This window comes from Hippocampus bargibanti, unplaced genomic scaffold, assembly GCF_051943395.1.
Source record: "Hippocampus bargibanti isolate YZ-2025 unplaced genomic scaffold, ASM5194339v1 Contig00117, whole genome shotgun sequence".
Taxonomy (NCBI): Eukaryota; Metazoa; Chordata; class Actinopteri; order Syngnathiformes; family Syngnathidae; genus Hippocampus; species Hippocampus bargibanti.
In genome coordinates, this window is record NW_028297097.1 from 319,815 (window position 1) to 334,189 (window position 14,375).

At 50.0% G+C, this 14,375-nt stretch overlaps 1 non-coding gene across 1 annotated transcript; it reads right to left on the reverse strand.

The window, feature by feature from the left end:
* Positions 1 to 3,838: 3,838 nt before the first annotated feature.
* LOC148881199 (5S ribosomal RNA) lies at positions 3,839 to 3,957 on the reverse strand. The gene has a single exon (XR_016114136.1). It is a non-coding gene; the product is annotated as a 5S ribosomal RNA (ribosomal RNA).
* Positions 3,958 to 14,375: the final 10,418 nt, after the last annotated feature.

A 14,375-nucleotide genomic window follows, 5' to 3' on the forward strand; every position in this document is an offset into this window, starting at 1 on the left:
TTAATGACGTAATAACCAAAATTTCTGAACATTTAGGTATTAAATTAAAGAACCACTGTGCATATCATCCACAGAGTGCAGGATTAGTTGAAAGAACGAATGGTACGATAAAAAATCGACTTAGAAAAACTATGGAGGCAACAGGCAAACCATGGCCTGAATGTCTGTTTTTGGTTAAATTGTACATGAGAATAACACCCACTAACAACGGCTTAACGCCTTTTGAGATCTTGCATGGCAGACCTTTCATCCTCCCATTATGGAAAGGTGTGCCCTGGCAAGAAAATGAATCAGATCCAGGCGCTTTGTTGGCAAAATGGTTGTGTGAAATGTTTACAACAAAAGAGGTCCAGTCAGCATGTGTACTGCCGCAGTCTCTGTTCTGGTCCCTTCACAGGAACAGAGACTGCTTCGCCCCGGAGACCAAGTGCTGATCAAGGCGATTAAGAGGAAGTCCTGGTCTGCACCAAAGTGGGAGGGGCCATTCACCGTGCTGATAACAACGCCAACTGCCTTCAAGATCGCCGAGAGATCTACCTGGGTGCATCAAAGCCAGTGCAAAATTGTTCACCAACCAGATCCGGAGCAGGTGGAAGAGAGACAGAGCCAAACTACTCAATAGCCATGGGTTTGGTCCACATCATCTTGCTGTATGAATTAGTGGAGGCAATCCAGATGACGCACGTAAAGCCTCCCATTACATCAGCCTGCCAAACTCCACCCTTACATCCAACGACGGCAGAAAAGTGCCCAAGCATGGCACATCCTGTACCCTGCTTTCCACTAGAAGCTGCAGGAATTGTGTCATTTCCCCTTAGCGTCCTCGTAAACGAAGCACGACAAGATGGAAGCAATTATCCTCAAGAGTTTTGGTACGCTCGTATCAAGTCTTTGAAGGCTTGGACCACTGATTGGGATTCCGTTGTGGTCCGTTCTAAGCCTAACACAGAATGGGTTCAAAATAACTGTGCCCAAGAAGCAAAACGAATCGTCATCAAGATAGCTCGAGGGAACTGGTTAGGAACAGGAACTGGAACTGGTTCAATGACTGATATCCAACTCGCCATCATAACTCATGATGTTGCAGGATGCATGGACTTGAGACTCTGTCCTGATTCTCGTGAACATCACACTGGTTAAATGCATCATGTCATCTTTGACATCACCAGTCGTGACATCGCCGTTCCAAAATAAACCGCACATCAGACTGACAGCCTATGTTGAAATACCTGCCGAAAAAGCCCAAAATTCAGGTGTCATGGACGCATTATATCAACCATTTGCAGGAGAAAACCATGACTGGAATCCATTGTTCTCAAACACGTGGTATCGTTATGCTACACTAATTGCTAAACAAAATAGGAAAAGTAATTGTTTTGTTTGTTCGTATATGCCACATTCCGTGACGCAACAAAAGGTGCATTCAAAGGTATTTGGAGACAAAATGGCTTGAGCTGCATATATGTTAATATCTTCGCATGAACCTGATCAACATTTTCCAGTTCTTCGCAATGCTTCGAGTGGAGAGATTGTTCCAAGTTTAGATACCATTTTGGAAACTGAAAATCAGGTTATGACCGAGAGCGGATTGCGATTACCAGTATGTGTTGCAATATACGGTACAGGTCAAAACTTAGGTTTTATATATGAGGATAAATGTTTATATGTTCTACCGTTAAACACCAATGTCACCATCTTACCCGTATCTTCACATCTTTGGTGGTTATGTGGTTGGAAAGTATATTCTTTTATTCCTCCGAGAGCCTACGGTATGTGCGCACCTGTTACTGTCACTGACAATACTCTCATCATTACCAGTTGTCCAGCGCACCATCATGTGAAAAGAAGAGTGTCGTTTAAGCCCCATGATTCAATCTGGGGAACTGATGTTCCAAAACAATTCAAACACCATAGCACAGCAAGTAAGGTAATGTTAGCCCCTTTTCCACAAATTGGAGTGGCTAAAAACATGCTACGAATTGAAACAATTGACTACAGGTTTCAAGTGTTTGTAAATGCCAGTTTGGAAGTAGATGAAATGCAAAACACTGAAATTGCAGCAATTAGACAAATGGTGCTGCAAAATAGAATGGTTTTGGACCTTTTGACGGCCCCACAAGGGGGCGTTTGTGCTATGGTGGGTGACACTTGTTGTACGTACATACCCAAAGAAGCGAATTCCATAAACATGACTGATGCTTTGTCTGTTGTCAGGGATCTCAGAGATGCCATGGCCAAAGATCACCGGCCTGATCAACCGTGGATCTTTGACGGGCTCTTTGGGGGCCCTTGGTATCGGACTTTGCTCAGAATGTTTATCCCATTCGCAATTGTGATTGTACTTATTTTCTTAGTCATTGGTTGTATTATTCCATGCTTAAGAGCAACACTAATGAATATGATAACTAATTCTCAGGTGAATTACGCTAAGGTTTTGTATCAACAAATGCGTGAAGGGGACCCTGTGTTGTAGCTAGGAATAGTACACCATGGTCAGAGTGTGGTTGCTCCAACAAACAAAAGCAAAAAAAGAAACGGAGAGCCGAGATGGAGTTTTCCTCATTAAAATTTAAAAACCCTCAAAAATGGAGAGGTTGCATATCACAGCAGCAAAGTTGTGATAGAGGTTTTTCGCCTTCTCCATGGTGTTAGTTAGATAATATTAGATAGGATAGATTAGATTAGATGAGTAAATCAAGAATAAAGAATAGTTCCCTGTGCAGTTAGTATGACGTGCATGCATGAAAACTTTTGGATATGTATGAACTGATGTTTAAATGTACAACAGGAGGGAATGATAGAGTGTTTTATGCACATTAGTAAACATATTATGTTATTTCATGTTTAGCTTAGTACACATTATGATTATTGCACGTTTAATTTCAGTCTAATAGCATTATCAATCTTATTAGTTCAATGGTCATTGCAAAGAAGCAACGGCTCCAACTTCAATCTAAGACCCTCCCAACACTGAGTTGTCCGTAGCTGATTGGACAACAGATCGCTGCTGTGGACATTCAAAAACTTGTCAGAGCGGGAGCTCGCTCTCTTTGTTCCTATCTTTGTCCGTGTGCTCATGTCTTCGCTCCTACCTAGACGAGAGAGTGCTTTTTCTGTCTCACTAGAATAAAGTAGTTTTTGTTCACCATCTATCGTCGTTACTGTTATTTTTAACACTGAACTTCTTTGAACACCGAACCAGGAAAGAAACGAGAATTTTAACCGAACAGCAGGGCTTTCTGAAAAACTACAGAGTCCTTTGGCAACACAAAATTCCTACTTATTTCAAACCGATAAACACTTGAAGGCAAACATGAGTGCATCCAAAAGATAGGCTGTCAAATGAAAAACAAAGTAATGTAGTTTATTCAATACATTGGAAAAATGAAAATTATAAAGAGCAAAACATTGGGACTACAGACTAAACAAATTCTCAAAAAAAAAATACTTTGTCAACACCGCTGGGATAATACTACTGGGCCTCAATCTGCAGTACATATGCACCTCAAAGCTAGCTACCGCTCATTTGACGACAATGAGGTTAAAATTGTAACGAAAGGCAAATAGATGGTTTGAAAGGGGAGTAAAAGAAGCTGTCCAGCACGCAGAAGCCCAGTTCTGCTTCGCGTCCGAGTACTGTCATGACGGTCCCCCATGCGGACAGCTCCCTCTGCCGGAAAGCCATATCGTTACACGCAGCGACTCAAGAGTAAAATCAACGTGTGGGAAGCCGTTTAAAATCGCGTCGGGGGTGATCATGAAATGAAAAGTGGAATCGGATCGCGAACGGGAGAGACCATTTCTCGGCCCACAGAGTTTGGGGTGGCTGCAACAAAAAAGCTGACAGCACCTGGTATTCCCAGGCGGTCTCCCATCCAAGTACTAACCAGGCCTGACCCTGCTTAGCTTCCAAGATCGGACGAGATCGGGCATTCTCAGGGTAGTATGGCCGTAAGCGAGGGAATGTGCCAGAAAATCCCTCTTTATAGTGTTGCAGGGAGAGCGTCTTTCTTTGCTCATGGTGTTCGTTCTTGTCGGATGATGGTTATTTGGTTTTCCAAATACAGGCTTGAATCGATGAAGGTGTTATATGTGTCGTGTCGTCAAATAAGGCGCATGCGAGTCCAGCTGATGCGTTAACGTGGGTAACTTTACTTTGACTTCCAATGCAATCCGTTTCGTCCATTCATTCCGGGTAGAGTGAACGCTGGCGCAAATGGTTACCTCTGTTCACTCGCACAAAAAAAACGTTCTTATCCCGTGACTGTAAAGTGGCCTTGAGAGTTTTGAAAGGCGCTTAGAAAATAAATGTATTATTATGATTACTCTCCGTCTGGTCCTTGACGCCCTCTGCTGACGTAATAACACAGCGACACTGATCTCGTGATCAACCATTTCAACACACCTCATCTCATCTCATTTTCCGTACCGCTTATTCCTCATTAGGGTCGCGGGGGTTGCTGGAGCCTATCTCAGCTGTCTTCGGGCACGAGGCGGGGTACACCCTGAATTGGTTGCCAGCCAATCGCTGGGCACACAAAGACATACAACAGTCACTCTCACACTCACACCTAGGGACAATTTGGAGTGGTTAATCTGCCTGCCATGCATGTGTTTTTTGAGTGTGGGAGGAAACCGGAGGACCCGGAGAAAACCCACGCGCGTCTGGGGAGAACATGCAAACTCCACACAGGGAGGCCGGACAGGGATGCGAACCGGCGACCTCTGCACTGTGAAGCCGGTGTGCTAACCACTCGACTACAGGGCCGCCCCATTTCAACACATAATAATCATAATTACACATAACATTTTAAGTGCCTTTCAAAGCTCTCAAGGACACTTTACAGTCACAGACAAGCAGAGGTACTATAATAAATACAATACAATCACAAATAGATTGCAATGAATAAAATACAATTATAAATAGAAACAGGAGAGAGAGCTACACACAGAAAATGCAATTTTAAATAGCTGGGTTTTGAGATGGGACTCGAAGGTGGGAAGAGAATCGATGTTATGAAAGTTCGGAGGAAGTGACTTCCAAAAATTGGGGGCAGAGCATCTGAGGGCTCTGTCACCCATCATGCTGAGACAGGCAGTGAGGGGCACACAGAGGTGTAGGGAGGAAGAGGATCTGATGGAACGAGGGGCACTTGAAATCATTCGGTAGACCACCTACGATTCAAAAGAACTTTAGGATTATTCTGCCTCGATGTGTAAAAACACATCTGGTCCTCTATAAACAGCAAGGGGGGAAGAGTGAGTGGGGGGAAAAGAGAGTGCAGCCGTTAGAGGAAGTGTTGGAGTGGACCCCGCGCGCAGATCGCCCCCCCCTTTGACATCTGAATCCCAAACTCAAATTCCCCAATTCACAGCTCGCCCCTCCTCCCGCAGCGGTTAATTCTCTGTCCAGTAATGGCGATTTTAAGACGACGAGCACCTTTGCCCTTTTAAGGCAGGAGGTACTTTACCAGCCGCGTGTAAGTATTTGAAGTCACACAGCAGCGATCTGTTGTCCAATCAGCTACGGACAACTTTGTTGAGAAAACATTTAGACTGAAACTTGATACTTGTTGCATTCTGCTTTCACAACGATTAAACTAATAAACTTCATAGATCCATGTAGACTAAATTAAACATGCAATAACATAATATGTACTGATCTAAACATAATATAACATAAAATGTACTAAGCTAAACATGGAATAACAATGTTTACGAATGTGCATAAAACACTATCAGTAACTGTAAAAAGTAGCCCCAGCAATTAACACTAACCCTAACAAGTAACCCTAACCCTGACAAGTAACCTTAACTCTAACAAGTAATCCCCACCAAGTAAATCTAAACCTAACAAGCAACCCTAACCCTAACAAGTGACACTAACTCTGTCAAGTAACCCTAACAAGTAACCCCAGCATGTAACCCCAGCAAGTAACCCCAGCAAGTAACCCTAACCCTGACAAGTAAGCCTAACAAGTAACCCTAACAAGTAACCCCAGAAAGTAACCCTAACAAGTAACCCTAACCGTAACAAGTGACCCTAACCCTGACAAGTAACCCCAGAAAGTAACCTCACCTCTCACAAGTAACCCTAACCCTAACAAGTAACCACAGAAAGTAACACTAACCCTAACAACTAACCCCAGCAAGTAACCCTAACAAGTAACCCTAACCCCAACAAGTATCCCGAACCCTAACAAGTAGAAGTCATTTGAAGCCATTTTGCAAATGGACACAATTTGTCCGGTGGCGTCGGTTGTTGTTTCAACAAAAAAATTCAAAAGTCGATTCTTACCTTTGACCGGGAGACAGTAGGAGCTCTTGGATGATTTCTGGACCGGTTGAAGCCAGTTTAAGTGTGTGGAAAAGTTTCTGCGGGACACAAAGGAGAATATATCATCATATATATCATATAGAATATGACAGTACCCTGTCAAGTGTCCCTAACAAGTAACCCCAGAAAGTAACCTTAACAGCAAAACATTGGAATAAAAACTAAAAAAAAACTACAAACTCTATAAATAGCTCAAACTTGGAATACTATGGGGCAATCTGCAGTACTATGCACCTCAAACACTATTACAATACATGAGACAATGAGGTTAAAATTGTAGAAAAGGGAAGTAAAGAGCTGAAGCAAAGCGCAGCTCGCAGCCCAGTCATCTTCGCGTACGAGTCTTCGCGGTCCCCATGCGGACCTTCCTCTGCCGGAAAGCCATATCGTACACGCAGCGACTCAACAGTAAAACAACGTGGGAAGCCGTTTAAAATGCGTGGGGTGATCGTGAAATGAAAAGGAAATCGGATTGCGAACGGGGAGCCATTTTCGGCCACAGGTTTGGGGTGGCTGCAAAAGCAAAAAAAGCTACACGTCACCAGCGTATCCAGGCCTCCATACCAACAGCTAACCCAGGTCCAAGCCCGTAGATCGCGAGCGGGTCAGGGAGTAGTGGCCGTATGCGAGGAAGTGCAAGAAAATCCCTCTTTATAGTGTTGCAGGGGAGAGCCCTTTCTTTGCTCATGGTGTTCGTTCTTGTCGGATATGGTTATTTGGTTTTCCAAATACAGGCTTGAATCGATGAAGGTGTTGATTTGTGTCGTGTTCAAATAAGCACATGTGCTCAGCTGATGCGTTAACGTGGTAACTTTCTGGTCCTCAATCCTTTCGATCCATTCATTCCGTTGAGGAACGCTGGCGCGAATGGTTGCCTCTGTTCACTCGCACAAAAAAACGTTCTTATCCCGTGACTGTAAAGTGGCCTTTAGGCTTTAGGCTTAAAGTGTCGCTTAAATGTTATGATAATATGATTTATGAATTGTGACAATGGTTGATCATTCGACAGGGTCATAGGCGGTACAAGCTAGAGAGTCGACGACGAGGAGTAATCAAATTAAATCAAATAGTAAAAGGATAGGGAAAACCCAAAATTCTAAAGATACTAAAAGGAGGAGTACATTACCATTACATTAAGGAGGGCTTTCTGAAAAACTACAGAGTCCTTTGGTCCTGAACACAAAATTCCTACTTATTTCAAACCGATAAACACTTGAAGGCAAAAATGAGGCATCCAAAAGAAGGCTGTCAAATGAAAAACAAATAATGTAGTTTATTCAATACATTGGACAAATGAAAATTAGAAGAGCAAAACATTGGGAGACTAAACTAATACCAATTCTCAAAAAAAAAAAAATTTATCAACACCGTTATCAAACACGCTGGGATAATGCAGTACTATCAGAATCAGAATCATCTTATATTGCAAGATGTAAACAACAAGGAATTTGTTTCCGGTAGAACACGTGCACTATACGCGTCGAAAATAAACGCATAAATGGCAACAAACAAATGAAAAGACAAAACCAAGAAAAATACTAGGGAGCGTGTACCGAGGCTGCCACCGCGGTGCCTGCTTGGTCTGATTATGCACGTCAAAGCTAGCTACCGCTCATTTGACGACAAGTAGGTTAAATTGTTACCAGGACTTCGTGGCCGAGCTACGCCGGGTGTTTCATCATCCGGTGACGGAGGTCGAAGCGGAGGGGAGAATCCTCGACTGCGTCCAAGGGGCCCGTTCGGCCGCGGAATACGCCGTCGCCTTCCGGATCCAGGCCGCTGGTAGCGGCCACGGCGACCGAGCGTTGAGTGGGGTGTTTCGTCGTGGCTTCAACGCCGATCTCAAGGACGAGTTGGCTACCCGCGACGCTGGCACCACCTTCGACGACCTGGTCAATATAGTCATCTGCCTGGATCACCATCTTCGGGAGCGGCAGAAGGAGCAGAGCGACCGACGGCCCGAGGATTTCCGGAGCCGGCCTAGGACGACCACACCCGGAAGCGAGCGCGTGCGGCACCTGGAGGGATCCCCCGAACCCATGCTGATCGGGTGGGGGAACGACCGCACCAACCCCGGGGCTCGTCGCACCCGAGGCCCTCAGCCAAGGACCTCCGGACCCTGTAAGTCCCCGGCCAAGCGGTGACCTATGGAGGCCAAATCCACGACCCCGGTTACGCGGTTGGAGCTGGACAGCGAACTTATTGGCCCCTCCAGCTCCCAAACCGTGCGGGCTCTAGTTGACTCGGGGGCGGACGGGTGCATCATCGACCATGCATTTTCGTTTCCCTAGATGACATTCTCATTTTTTCTCATTCTGCAGAAGAGCACCAGCAACACGGTCCTGGTGCGGCTCCTGCAAAACCGGCTCTACGTGAAGGCACAGAAGTGCGAGTTCCATGTCCGCTCTCTGTCTTTTCTAGGGTTCGTCGTGGAGCAGGGGCAGCTCAGGGCCTACCCCGCCAAAACTAAAGCGGTGGTAGAATGGCCGATCCCGAAGATGCGTAAGCAGCTCCAGCGGTTTTTGGGGTTTGCCAACTTCTACCGCCACTTCATTCGCGGTTATAGTGAGAAGGCACTCCACCTCACTAACTGTCATGATCTGGTTGGCGACCAACGGGGGGCTCTGTCGCCCCGCCTACACCTGCACTGGTGCTGGTCGTCCCGATCAGATTGGCGACCAACGGGTAGCGACGTCAGCCCTGCCTGCAGCCTCGCAGGTGCTGGTCGTTTTAATCACTGACACTTAAAAGGACACCCGGCACGACCATCCGGTGTCGGTTCATTGTTTGCTGCATGTTCGTTGCATGCATTGTGTATGCTGTGCATGTGTTTGTTTAACCTTGGCGGACTTTTACTTTTGGTCTTCTTTTGATACTTTGTATTTTTTCTGTTCAGATGATTTTGATGTTTTACATTTTGTTCCTGCTGACCTTTATTTTAATACAATTTGTCAAACAACCTCCTGCTCCCTCCTGCCAGCTTTTTGGGATCCGCGCCCGCCATCACCACCACGCAAAACGCGACAGAATGAACCGACCAACCATCGGATCCCGCAGGTACATCGGACCCGTGTCATTTCCACCCTGTGGCTGGCAATGCTACGTCCACGTTAGCGCAAGCCTCGTCGCGTTTGAATTGCGTCACTCGACGAGCCGCAACGTCCACGTAAACGTCCGAGAGGGATCGCACTTACGCCCACGACGATCCATGCCGCGTCTTCGTCCACCCCAGGCCGAGTCCCGTTCCCATCAGGCCGCCGCCCGTCGTATGCTGGAGAGGCAGTGGTTGCCCTCTCCACCGACCGTTCCCTGGCGAGTGGACATTTTGGGAGACTGTTGGGACTTCTGGAAGCAGCCCCTTGAAGGGGGGGTACTGTCATGATCTGGTTGGCGACCAACGGGGGGCGCTGTCACCTCGCCTACACCTCACAGGTGCTGGTCGTCCCGATCAGATTGGCGACCAGCGGGTAGCGACGTCAGCCCTGCCTGCAGCCTCGCAGGTGTTGGTCGTTTAATCATTGACACTTAAAAGGACACCCGGCACGATCATCCGGTGCCGGTTCATTGTTAGTTTGCTGCTTGGTTGCTGCATGCATTGTGTATGTGTTTGTTTAACCTTGGCGGACTTTTACTTTTGGTCTTCTTTTGCTACTTTGTATTTTTTTCTGTTCAGATGATTTTGATGTTTTACATTTTCTTCCTGCTGACTTTTTTTTAATACGTTTTCTCAAACAGCCTCTTGCTCCCTCCTTTCTGCTTTTTGGGATCCGCACCCGCCATCACCACCTTGCAAACCGTGACACTAACCTCACGTCCACCAAAATTCCCTTCAGGTGGACGGCTGACGCTGAGGGGGCATTCAACCGCCTCCGTCTAGCCTTCACCAATCCCCCTGTCCTGCGTCATCCCGACCCAGACCTCCCGTTCACGGTCGAGGTTGACGCATCCGAGTCCGGAGTAGGGGCCGTCCTGTCCCGGCGCTCTCCCACTGACCAGAAGCTACGCCCATGCGCCTTCTTCTCCCGCCGGCTCAGCCCCGCCGAGGCTAAATATGTCGTCGGCAACCGGGAACTGCTGGCGGTCGTCCTGGCTCTGCAGGAATGGAGACACTGGCTTGAGGGAGCGAAACACCCCTTCACTGTCTACACGGACCATAAAAACCTGGCGGCCATCCGGTCTGCCAAGAGACTAAACTCACGACAGGCCCGATGGTCACTCTTCCTCACCCGTTTTAACTTTTCTCTCACCTACTGCCCAGGGTCACAGAACACCAAGCCAGATGCCCTATCCCGCATCCATGAGCCGGCAGAAAGGGAGGAGACCACCACCAACATCCTGCTGGCCCAGCGTATCCTGGGTGCCCTGAGGTGGGAGGTTGAGAGGAAAGTTTAGCAAGCCCAGGGTACGACCCCCATCCCCAGGGGCTGTCCCACGGATTGCCTATTCGTCTTCCCCTCTACGCTCGGAGGTGCTTACCTGGGGGCATACCTCCAACATAGCCTGTCACCAGGGGGTCAACAGGACGATCCAACTCATCGCTCAACGGTTCTGGTGGCCCGGGTTCAGGAGGGACATCACCCTTTTTGTGAAGGCCTGCCCGACCTGCGCCCGTGGGAAAGCCTCCCACCAGCCCCCGGCAGGACTCCTCCTGCCCCTACCGGTACCGTCCAGACCCTGGTCCGACATCTCCGTCGACTTCGTGACAGGCCTCCCCCCCTCCCGTGGCAAGACGGTCGTCCTTACCGTAGGACCGTAGGACCAATTATCCAAGTCGGCCCACTTCGTCCTGTTAACCAGGTTGCCGTCTGCCATCGAGACGGCTCAACTCCTGGTTAACCACGTCGTCTGTCTCCACGGGATTCCGACAAACATCGTGTCGGACCGGGGACCGCAGTTCCTGTCCAAAGTATTGAAGCGTTTCTGTCGGTCCCTAGGGGTGTCGGCGAGCCTCTCGTCTGGATACTATCCCCAGACCAACGGACAGACGGAGAGGAAGAACCAGGACCAGGAGGCGGCCCTCCGGTGCGTGTGCCTCCACAACCCAGCGTCGTGGGCCCTACACCTACCCTGGGTGGAGTACGCCCACAACTCCCTGGTATCACGTTCCGGCGGCGACAGTGGCAGTTGACGAGCGGGAACGTTAGGGATTGGTGGTGGATCGCTAAGCAGGACAGAGGCGTTGGTGCAGGCAGTAGATTTATTAACAGAAAGCGCGGGTCCGAGAAGACGCGGACCCGGTAAAAAGCTTGTAAAACAAAACAAAGAATGACTAAATGACAATGCTAGTGGGTGAGCGGCGGCAATCCACCCAACCACACTATCTAAGAAAACAAAGAGGCACACGGGGGTGCAGAACAACCTACGACGCGGTGCAATAAAACAAACGCGTTCGTCGCTAGAATCATTCCTCGGGCGAAGCAAATCACGTACTGATTTCACGATCAAAGTACTGGCAGGGCGCGAGGCGAAGTATCTTCCGACGCTGGGTGAGTGCCAGCGTCGGGTTTAAATGGTCGACTGAGGAGCGTTGGGAGAGTACCGCCCCAACGCCTGAGTCCGAGGCGTCTACCGCCACAATGAATGCGGCGTTGGGGTCTGGGTGGCGGAGAACTGGGGGGGTGAGTGAACGCCCCTTTCAGCAGGCGGAACGCGGCGTCCGCTTCTTCCGTCCACCTGAACAGGGTCTTAGTAGAGGTGAGTTGGGTGAGAGGGAGGGCCTTCCGGCTGTAGTTACGGATGAAGCGGCGGTAGAAATTAGTGAAGCCCAGGAAGCGTTGTAGTTGCTTGCGAGACGTGGGCGTGGGCCATTCTACCACCGCTTCGGTCTTGGCGGGGTCAGCCCAGATCTGCCCCCACTCCACGATGAAGCCCAGGAAGGGTAAGGAGGAGGTGTGTAATTCACATTTCTCGGCTTTGATGTATAGTCGGTTCTGCAGCAGCTGCAGAACCAGCCGGACGTGCTGGCGATGAACCTTGAGGGATTCTGAAAAAATTAAAATGTCATCCAGATATACAAAACAGAAAATGTTCAGAAAATCCCTCATTGGTGAGACCAAATGGCATCACCAAGTACTCGAAGTGTCCCAGAGGCGTCTTAAATGCAGTCTTCCACTCATCCCCCTCTTTAACCCGAATAAGATGGTACGCGCTCCGGAGGTCCAGTCTAGTGAAAACGGTCGCGGCCTGGAGGGACGCGAAGGCGGAGTCAATCAATGGGAGCGGGTATTTGTTCTTGATAGTTATTTCGTTGAGTCCACGATAGTCCACGCATGGACGCAGCGATTTATCTTTTTTGTCGATAAAAAAGAAACCCGCTCCCAAGGGTGACCGTGACGGCCGAATGAGCCCGGCTGCGAGTGAAGAGTCAATGTAGTCCCGGAGAGCCTGTTGTTCGGGTTCGGAGACGTTGTAAAGCCGAGAACTGGGGAACGGAGCGTTGGGCTGGAGGTCAATGGCGCAATCATAGAGACGCGGTGGTGCGGTGGTAATGACAGGGCGCGGTCCTTGCTGAACGCCTGTCGTAGGTCGTGGTAACAGGGCGGGACCCCCCTCTAAATTATTAACCCAGGTGGGTAGCTGCGAGATGATGACGACCCGCCCGCGGCCGACCTGAGGCAGTGAGCGTAGCAGAGGGGGCTCCACCCCTGAATGGTAGGTCCGTCCCACGAAATGGCCGGATTGTGGGTCCCCAGCCAAAGTAACCCGAGCATGATGGGAACCGAGCGTGATGGCATCACGGAGAACCGCCAGTATGCTACGTGGTTGCCCGAGAGTACGAGTCGAAGCGGCGCGGTTTCTTGCTTAACCTCGGCGAGTAACCGACCGTCGAGATCGAGTACGCTCCGACTCGCCCCCAGCAGGGAAACCCGACAACCGAACACAGACACAACGCGCGGGTCTATGAAACAGCCGTCGGCCCCCGAATCCACTAGGGCCCGAACGGACATGGTCCTGGTGGGACCATGTATTACGGCATCCAGCTCAAGTCTCCAGGACGTGAACCCACCCGCGGACCTTAAAGGGACCCGTAGTTTGGGAGGACGGGGCAACTTACAGTCACTGGAGGGCTTTCCGGGAAGCCCCCAACTCGGACAGTCCGGGGCTCGGTGACCCAACTTCCCACAGAGCTGGCAAGCCGGGCCGGTGTTGCGTCGCTCCGATGGCCGCGTAGCAGCCCTTTCACCCCCCATCTCCATAGGCTCCACGGCCACGTGCCCCCCACGCAGAAAGGTCCAGGCACCGCCCCCTCGGGTCCCCGCAGGTGGCTCGGGATTAGCCTGGGCAGAACACTCCCGGGCCCTTACTCGCATCCGGTTGTCCAGCTATAGCGTGAGGGAGATCAGCTCGCGAAGGCTGGAGCACTCGTCGCGGGTGGCCAGTTCGTCCTTCAGCGCCACGTTGAGCCCGCGCCGAAACATCCGCCGCAGGGCGCGGTCGTCGTACCCGCTGGCGGCTGACAGGACACGGAAGGCAACCGCCGATCGGTTGCCCTACGGCAGATCCACAGCAGGGCCTCTGCTTCCTGCCCACTCACCGGGTGATGGAACACCTGCCGTAGCTCGGCGATGAAGTCCGGGAAGGAGGCTCGGAGCTCCGACCGAGATTCCCAGACGGCCAACGCCCAAGCGGCCGCGGGTCCGGCAAGCAGGTTGGTAACATATGACACTTTGGCCGCGTCAGTGGTGTATACGGAGGGTTGTTGATCGAATACTATGGAGCACTGCAGCAGGAATTGCGCACAGCGTCCGGGCTCCCCTCTGTAACGGGCGGGGTGTGGGATGTTGGGTTCGCGGCTCATAGTTTAGCAAGGGATGGCCCCCGAGACGGAGGCGCCACTGGTCTCAAGTCTTTCTACCCATTGGGCCCATCGGGTGATATCGTGGAGGACCTCTGCGAGGGCGGACACAAATTGACCGAGCTGCTCCGCCTGCTGAGCGAGGACGGAGAAGATACGGTTACTGTCTGCGGGATCCATGCTGGTCGGAAGATTCTATCACGTTCCGGCGGCGACAGTGGCAGCTGAGGAGCGGGAACGTTA